The sequence below is a fragment of the Petaurus breviceps genome, unplaced genomic scaffold (assembly GCF_028583685.1).
Source record: "Petaurus breviceps papuanus isolate PSGF00001 unplaced genomic scaffold, PetGlider_PUasm1.0 90510, whole genome shotgun sequence".
Lineage (NCBI taxonomy): Eukaryota > Metazoa > Chordata > Mammalia > Diprotodontia > Petauridae > Petaurus > Petaurus breviceps.
Window position 1 is genome coordinate 189,388 of NW_027187267.1, and position 7,911 is coordinate 197,298.

Below are 7,911 nucleotides of genomic sequence, written 5' to 3' on the forward strand. Positions count from 1 at the left end.
GGTTTCCTTTGTAACCCTCTGTATTTTATCTATTAATTTAAATTTTTTATTTTGAAAAGGGGTCCCTAGACTCCCAAAGGGGTCCATGAAACACATGGGGAAAAGTTTAAAAACCCCTACACTGTAGGATCAGACCCTTTATCTCCTAGATAGAAGAAATTTAGTGACTCCTGGTATTAATGACAATAGCTCACATTTATGTAAGCCTTTAAGGTTTACAATACATTTTCTTCACATTCATTTTGCAAGTATTATTGTCCCCATTTTATGAAGAAACTGAGACTCAGAAAGGGAAAGTGACTTGTCTGAGGTCAAACAGCTAATAAAATCATAGATTTAAAATTCAATCCTGGGACCTCAGACTTCAAATCTTGTGCTTTTGCAGTTTTAACAAGGAATTTAATTTAAAAGACACTTTTTTTTTTTGCTTTTTGGAGGGCAATTGGGGTTAAGTGACTTGCCCAAAGACACTTCTTTTTAATGTTAATATTATTCAAATGATGCAACATAGCTTCAAGATATGGACCTGGACCACTACTATACAAAGGGGGCAGCTAGGTGGTGCAGAGGATAGAATGCTGGGTCTGTAATCAGGAATACTTTTCCTGAGTTCAAATTTGGCCTCAAACACTTACTAGCTGTGTGAACCTGGACAGTCATTTAGCCCTGTGTCCCTCAGTTTCCTCATCTGTAAAATAAGCTGGAAAAGGAAATGGCAAACTACTCCAGGAGTTTTGCCAAGAAAACCTCAGATGGGGTCATGAAGAGTCAGACATAACTCAACAACAGCAAAAACAAAACTGCATTTAAGCACCTACTACATGTATGACTTTGCACTAGATACTGGAGATACAAAAGCAAAACTGAAAGTCCCTTTCCTCAAGCCAGGAGGCAGAATGCAACAAGGACAAGACAAGTAAATACAAAGTAATTTGTGGAGGGATAGACCAGGAACAACTGGAAAAGATCATGAAGGGCATCTTAGAGAAGATGGCCCTTGAGCTAAGAACTTTGAAGATAAGGATTCTGAGAGAATTCTCAAGGAAGAGACATAGGAAAGGGAGGACTCCTGAATTTGAAATCCCAGAACCTGAGTTTGAATCCCACCTCTACCATTTACTACCTGTATAACCTTGGAAAAGTTACTTAACCTACTTTTGTTTCCTTAAATGTAAAATAAGGGAGTGGACCTCTAAGATTTTCCCCCTCCAGATCAGAATCTGTGATCCTAGGAAAGGAGGATTTGAGGCATAGCCTTCCAGGCATGGGGGAATAAAAGCCTGTGCAAATGAATCAAGGTTAGGGAAGGTATGTCAAGTTTGAGAAACAGATAGTAGTTCCAATTTGTCTGGAACCTTAAGTGAGTGAAGGGTAGAATACTATGAAATAAGTCTGAAAAGGTAGCCAGATTTGTGTGGGCCTCAAATATCACAGTGAGAAGCTTGCATTTTATTTAAGAAGTCAAAGAGAGGCATGAAAGTTTTTTGATCAGGAGAAGGAACTGTTCCTTTGGGAGATTTATTTTGATAAAAGTGGAGAAGATGCACCTGAATCTCTGAAAAATCAAAATTGCCAGCGACCAAAGCATGCTGTGGCTTATTACTAAGGGTAGCCTGCATAAGTTTCATTCAATACTGTGCATAAGTATCATCCACAGTAAATGTGCCATTACAAAAGGAGGTAGGCTGGTCACATACTAACAGTGAAGAGAAATAGTTTGAATGCCACATTGGTACCTGTGGACTATGAAGGGACCTGGAGGAAGTCCATCAAGACATGGATGGGCGAGATCCTCTATGGAGGATTTCTGAAGAGGGTATGGATGAACTGTGTTCCACAAAATTGGGGGAAATGTCCCTATCGGTGAAATTGGGGATCCATTGAAATGCCTACACATTAATGACTGGAGGTTGAAGATTCACATAGAATCTTTCATTTCCATACATTCTTCATAGGCATTGCCTGACATGGATTTAGGATTATTTAATGACATGATCCCCTATAAGTTTGCTGCAGTTACTGCCATGGTTCTACAGTAACACTATTAATTATTAACAAACCACATGGTAAATTAGGGAAACCCTTTTGAGATTTAACTGAACCAATTACCCTTTAAAGGTAAGTGTATGTATACACACACATAGATCTATACGTGTACATGCAAAACCATACACACATATAAATGCATAAGTATTTAGTATATATATACTTGACATTTATCTTATTTTATATCACTTGTTTTCATATATATGTATATGTGTGTATATATATATATATATATATATATATATATATATATCCTCTCACTCTCACCCAAGGAGACTTCCCTAGTAAGAAGGAAGGAAGGAAAGAAGGAAGGAAGGAAAGAAGAAAGGAAGGAAGGAAGGAAGGAAGGAAGGAAGGAAGGAAGGAAGGAAGGAAGGAAGGAAGGAAGGAAGGAAGGAAGGAAGGAAGGAAGGAAGGAGGAAGGAAGGAAGGAAGGAAGGAAGGAAGGAAAGAAGGAAAGCAGTTCAGCAAAACTAATCAACACATAACTAAGTCTGAAAGGTCATACTCTCTTGGTTCTTCACCTCTGAAAAGAAGGAAGTACATTTCTCATCTCTTCCTTGGGGCAAGCTTGGTTGTTCCAAATAGACAGCATTCAGGGTTTTTTTGTTGTTGCTGCTGCTTCCATTTATTTTGCAGTTATTGTGTATATTGTTTTCCTGATTCTGTTTACTTTACTTTGTATCAGTTCATATAAGCATTCCCATGCTTCTTAATAGCCCTCATTTTCATAATTTCTTATGGTACAGTATAATATTTCATTGCATTCATTTACTATAATTTATTTAACCATCCTCCAACTGATGCAATTGCCCATTTAAAAACCATACCAACTTAGCTCCTGTAACATCCTGAACAGGTCCAGATCTGAGCATCACATTTTCATAATGTCATTAAAAACTGGAACTCATACAAAGGTAGGCAACTGGTATGATGAAGGCTTTATAGACTATGCCTCGTGAGGATAGGTTTAACATATATTGAGGTGTTTATATTGAAGAAGAGAAGACTTGTGGGGGGTGGAGAGATAATGGCCATCTCCAAGTATTGAAAGGCTGCTATGTTGAAGAATGATTAGACTTACTATGCCTGTCCCAGAGGGCAGAACTATGAACTACAGGTAGAAGTTACAGAGAAGCATATTTAGAGCTAATATAAGGAAAAACTCTCAATAATTTAAGACAGTTACAACTGTCACAAAGCAAAATGGACTACCTAGAAAATTAGGAGGTCCCCGCCATCTGAGGCCTTAAAGGTTGTGATGTATATTGTAGAAGAGATTTCTGTCCAGGTATCAGTTGGACTGTTCATCTATTTTATCAGCAACTTGAACTTCCTGCAGAACCATCTCTGAGAGGGAGGTGAGGAGCAGGGCCACCCTCAGGTAAATAACCTAGCATCCTCCTCCCCACTCTCACTCAGTACACATAACTGAATAATTTGCCAAATCATTTCTACTTCCACAACATCTCTCCCATCGGACTCCTTCTCTCTACTCAGTCTCTTGCCTAGAATATTTCAACAGCCTCCTGTTGCTGAATTGTGTTTGACTCTTCATGAATCCATTTGGGGTTTTCTTGGCAAAGATATTGGAGTGGTTTGCATTTCCTATTCCAGATCATTTTACAGATGAGGAAACCGAGTGAAATGACTTGCCTAGGGTCACACAGCTAGTAAGTATCTGAGACTAAATTTGAACTCAGGTCTTCCTGACTCCAGGCCCTGTGCTCTATCCACTAGGCCACCTAGCTGCCCAACAACCTCCTACTTGGTCTCTAGGCCTCAAGTTTCTCACCTCTCCAGTCTATCCATGTTTATGCCAAAGTGATTTTCCTTAAGTGCAGTTCTGACCATGGCACTCTCCTATTCAATCACCTCCTACCCACAATCAATTCTAGTGATTCCTTATTTTCTCTGTGATAAAATATAAGATCCTCCATTTATCTTTTATAACTCACCATCACAACCTGACCCCAATCTATCTTTCCAGACTCACTGTACATTGTTCTTCTCTGATTCTCCCTCCCTCCAATCCCAATAATCCAGCCAAACTAGTCATCTTCCACTTCTTACCTCTCTCCCTTTGTATACTAGCTGTATTGAGTCCCTAAAATATACTCCCTCCTTTCTTTCTTTCTTTCTTCAAAAACGCAACTCAAACACTACCTTCTACAGGAAGACTTTCCTGATTTCAACTATATAATGCCCTCCATTCCCTAACTACCTTGTATTTATGTGTGGGTGTGAGTATCAATAAACATTTATTAAGCACCTACTGTATGCCTGGCACTGTGGTAAGTACAAAAAAGAGGCAAAAAACAAAAAACAAAAAAAATCCCTGCCCTGAAAGGATCTTACAGTCTAATGGAGGAGACGACCTGCAAGCACACATATACAACAAGCTATATACAGGCCAAATTGGAAATACTTGTCAGGGGAAAGGCACTGGAATTGAGGAGTTGGGGAAAAGCTTCTTATTAGAAGGATTTTAGTTGGGCTTAAAAGGAAACAAGAGGAGTCAGTTAGTAGTCAGAGCACAGGAGGCATGGGGGACAGCCAGAGAAAATGCCCTGAGCAAAGAAATGAACTCTCTTGTTTGTGGAACACCCAGGAAGCCAATGTCATTAGACACAAGAGTATGTGCTGAGGAGTAAGTGTAAAACGAGGGTTAGGAGGGGCCAGGTTATGAAGCGTTTTGGATACCAAATAAAGTATTTTGGCTCCTGGAGTCAATAGGGGATAGAGTGGAGTGGATATACAAAAACTCTCTCTCTTCTCTCTCTCTCTCTCTCTCTCTCTCTCTCTCTCTCTCTCTCTCTCTTCCTCCTCTCTCTGTCTCTCTCTTTCTCTCATTGTTTCCCTGTTGCAATGTAAGCTCCTTGTGATCCCTAATGAGTAGGGACTGTTTCTTTATCTTAGTATCCCCAGGACCTAGCACAGTGCTGCCTGTCATATAGTAGGTGCCTGATCAATATTTAATTGATTGATCTGCCCCATGTTCTCACAGAGAAAACTGGAACCAGGGAAAAGGGTAGATCTATAAATGGGAGGGGGAAAATGAATCATGTTTATATAGCCATTTAAGTTTTACAAAGTACTGTCCTCACAATAACTTTGTAGAATAAGTAATGTATTACTCCCTCCATTGTTCAAATGAGGGAGCTGAGGCTCCAGAAAAGGAAAGTGAGTTACCTGGGGTTACACAGCTGTTGGAGCCAATGCTTGAATCCAAGTCTTTTGGTTTTAAGAAAAAGGCTGGATCTCTGTATAGGCCAAGCTCCTGGACTACTGTGGAGTAATTCCTCCTGAGTCATAGTGTGTGACTCAGCAGCAAACCATTCTAGTTCCCTGATCTTATGCTTCATTCCTCTCTATTTCTTTCTCCTAGTATTGACCCTTATCCTTACCAAGGATTCCAGTCTTTAACTGTGGTGAAGTTAGAAAGTTACATCTAAGCCAAGGTTGTGGCACATACCTGCAATCCCTACTTCCTGCAGAGGCTGACTGGTGGACTGCTTCAGCTTGGGAGTTCTGAGTACTAGCAGGACTAAAAGCTGGCTAGACATCTACATTAAGCCTGGTACCAACAGGGGAAGCCTCCCCTCCCCCTGAAATGAGGGGCCACTGAACACAGCAGGTGAAAGCTTCTGTGCTTATTAAAAATAGAATGGGGTCTGTGAGTGGCTTTGGCATTCCCACTCTAGGTGAGATAGGGAGACCCAGTCTCAAAAAAGAAAGAAAGAAAGGAAGAAAGAAAGAAAGAAAGGAAGGAAGGAAGGAAGGAAGGAAGGAAGGAAGGAAGGAAGGAAGGGGAGGGGAGGACAGGGAAAGGAAGGGAAAAAGAAAGTTAGGTTTGCTTCTCCCTTAGGGTCACCTCCGAGGTGCTGACTTCAGTCTCCCAAATCTCAAATAGCTCTATCCCTGGTTACCTTAGAGACCATCTTTCTTCCATCACACTCCAGCAGCTCAGACATCTGAATAGCAGGGAAGGTGACAAGAAGGTTTGCGAGGGGGAAATGTGTGAAAGAGAACCAGTTTTAGATTGAAGGCTAATATTTTGGGAAGTTAGACGATTTCCATTCTCTTCCGGCCCCATTAAGAAACCATCCCAAGATCCAATGTGAAAAGGGATAAAGGTGAGACTACAAGGGGAAAAAAATAAAGAAATGTACAAATCCTCTGTAGAACCAAAGTTCTTTTGAATTAGGTTCATGGCCATTCTTATACTTTGAGGTTGTGTAGCTTAATCAAAAATAGGTCATGGAAGACTAACCTTATTTCATTTTTTTTAACATGGGAATGCAATAAGATACAGTTTACCTAGATTTTCACAAAGCTTTTTTTTTTAAAATCAGTTCTTTCTTTTAAAAATTTATTTATTTATTATTAGTTTTCAACATTCACTTCCATAAGATTTTGAGTTCTAAATTTTCTCCCCTTCCCTCCCCTCCCCCCTTCCCAATAGGGTGTTCAATCTGATATAGGCTCTACATATACATTCATATTAAACATATGTTCACATTAGTCATGTTGTAAAAAAGAATTAGAAACAATGGGAGAAACCATAAGAAAGAAAAAACAAAACAAAAAAAGAGATTGCAAATAGTATGCTTTTATCTATATTCAGACTCCATAGTTCTTTTCTGACTGTGGACACATTTTCCATCATGAGCCTTTTGGAGTTGTCTTAGATCCTTGCGTTGCTGAGAAGAGCCAAGTCTATTAAAGTTAATCTCTAATAATGTTACTGTTATTGGGTACAATGTTTTCCTGGTTCTGCTCACTTCACTTAGCATCAGTTCTTGTAAATCTAGGTTTTTCTGAAGCCTACCTGCTCATCATTTCTTATGGAACAATAGTATTCCATCACATTCATATACCACAACTAGTTCAGTCATTCCCCGATTGATGGACATCCTCTTAATGTCCAATTCTTGGCCACCACAGAAAGAATTGCTATAAATCTTTTTGCACATGTGGCTTCTTTTCCTGTTTTTATGATCTCTCTGGGATACAGACCTAGAAGTTGTATTGCTGGGTCAAACAGTATGCACAGTTTTATAGCCCTTTGGGCATAGTTCCAAATTGTTCTCCAGGATGGTTGGATCAGTTCACAACTTCACCAACAATGCATTAGTGTTCCAATTTTCCCACAGCTTCTCCAACATTTATCATTTTCCTGTTTTGTCATGTTAGCCAATCTGAAAGGTATGATGTGGTATCTCAGAGTTGTTTTAATTTGCATTTCTCTAATCAATAGTGACAGAGCATTTTTTCGTATGACTATAGATAGCTTTAATTCCTTCATCTGAAAACTACCTGTTCATATCCTTTGACCATTTATCAATTAGGGAATCACTTGTATTCTCATAAATTTGACTCAGTTCTCTATATATTTTAGAAATGAGGCCTTTATCAGAGACATTGTTTATAAAAATTGTTTCCCAGTTTCCTGTTTCCCTTCTAATCTTGGTTTAGCAAACCTTTTGATAAAGTCTTTCCTGCTATTCTTATGGACAAAATGGAGAGATGTGGACTAGACAATTCAATTAGGTAGATTCAAAATTGGTAAAATGACTGGACCCAAAGAACAATCAGTAATGGTTCCATTTCAGCTTGGTAAGAAACAAGGGATCAGTGCTTGTCCCTGTGCTTTTAAACATTTTCACTGATGACATGCTTACTAAATTTGTAGATGACACAAAGTTAGGAGGGAGAATCAACATGCTAGATATAAACATTAGGATCTGAAAAGATCTTGCTACGCTAAAACATTATGTTAAAGTAAATAGATGAAATTTAAAAGGGATAAATGTTAAGTCTTCTGTTGTTCTTTCACATCCAATTCTTTGTGACCCCATGGAC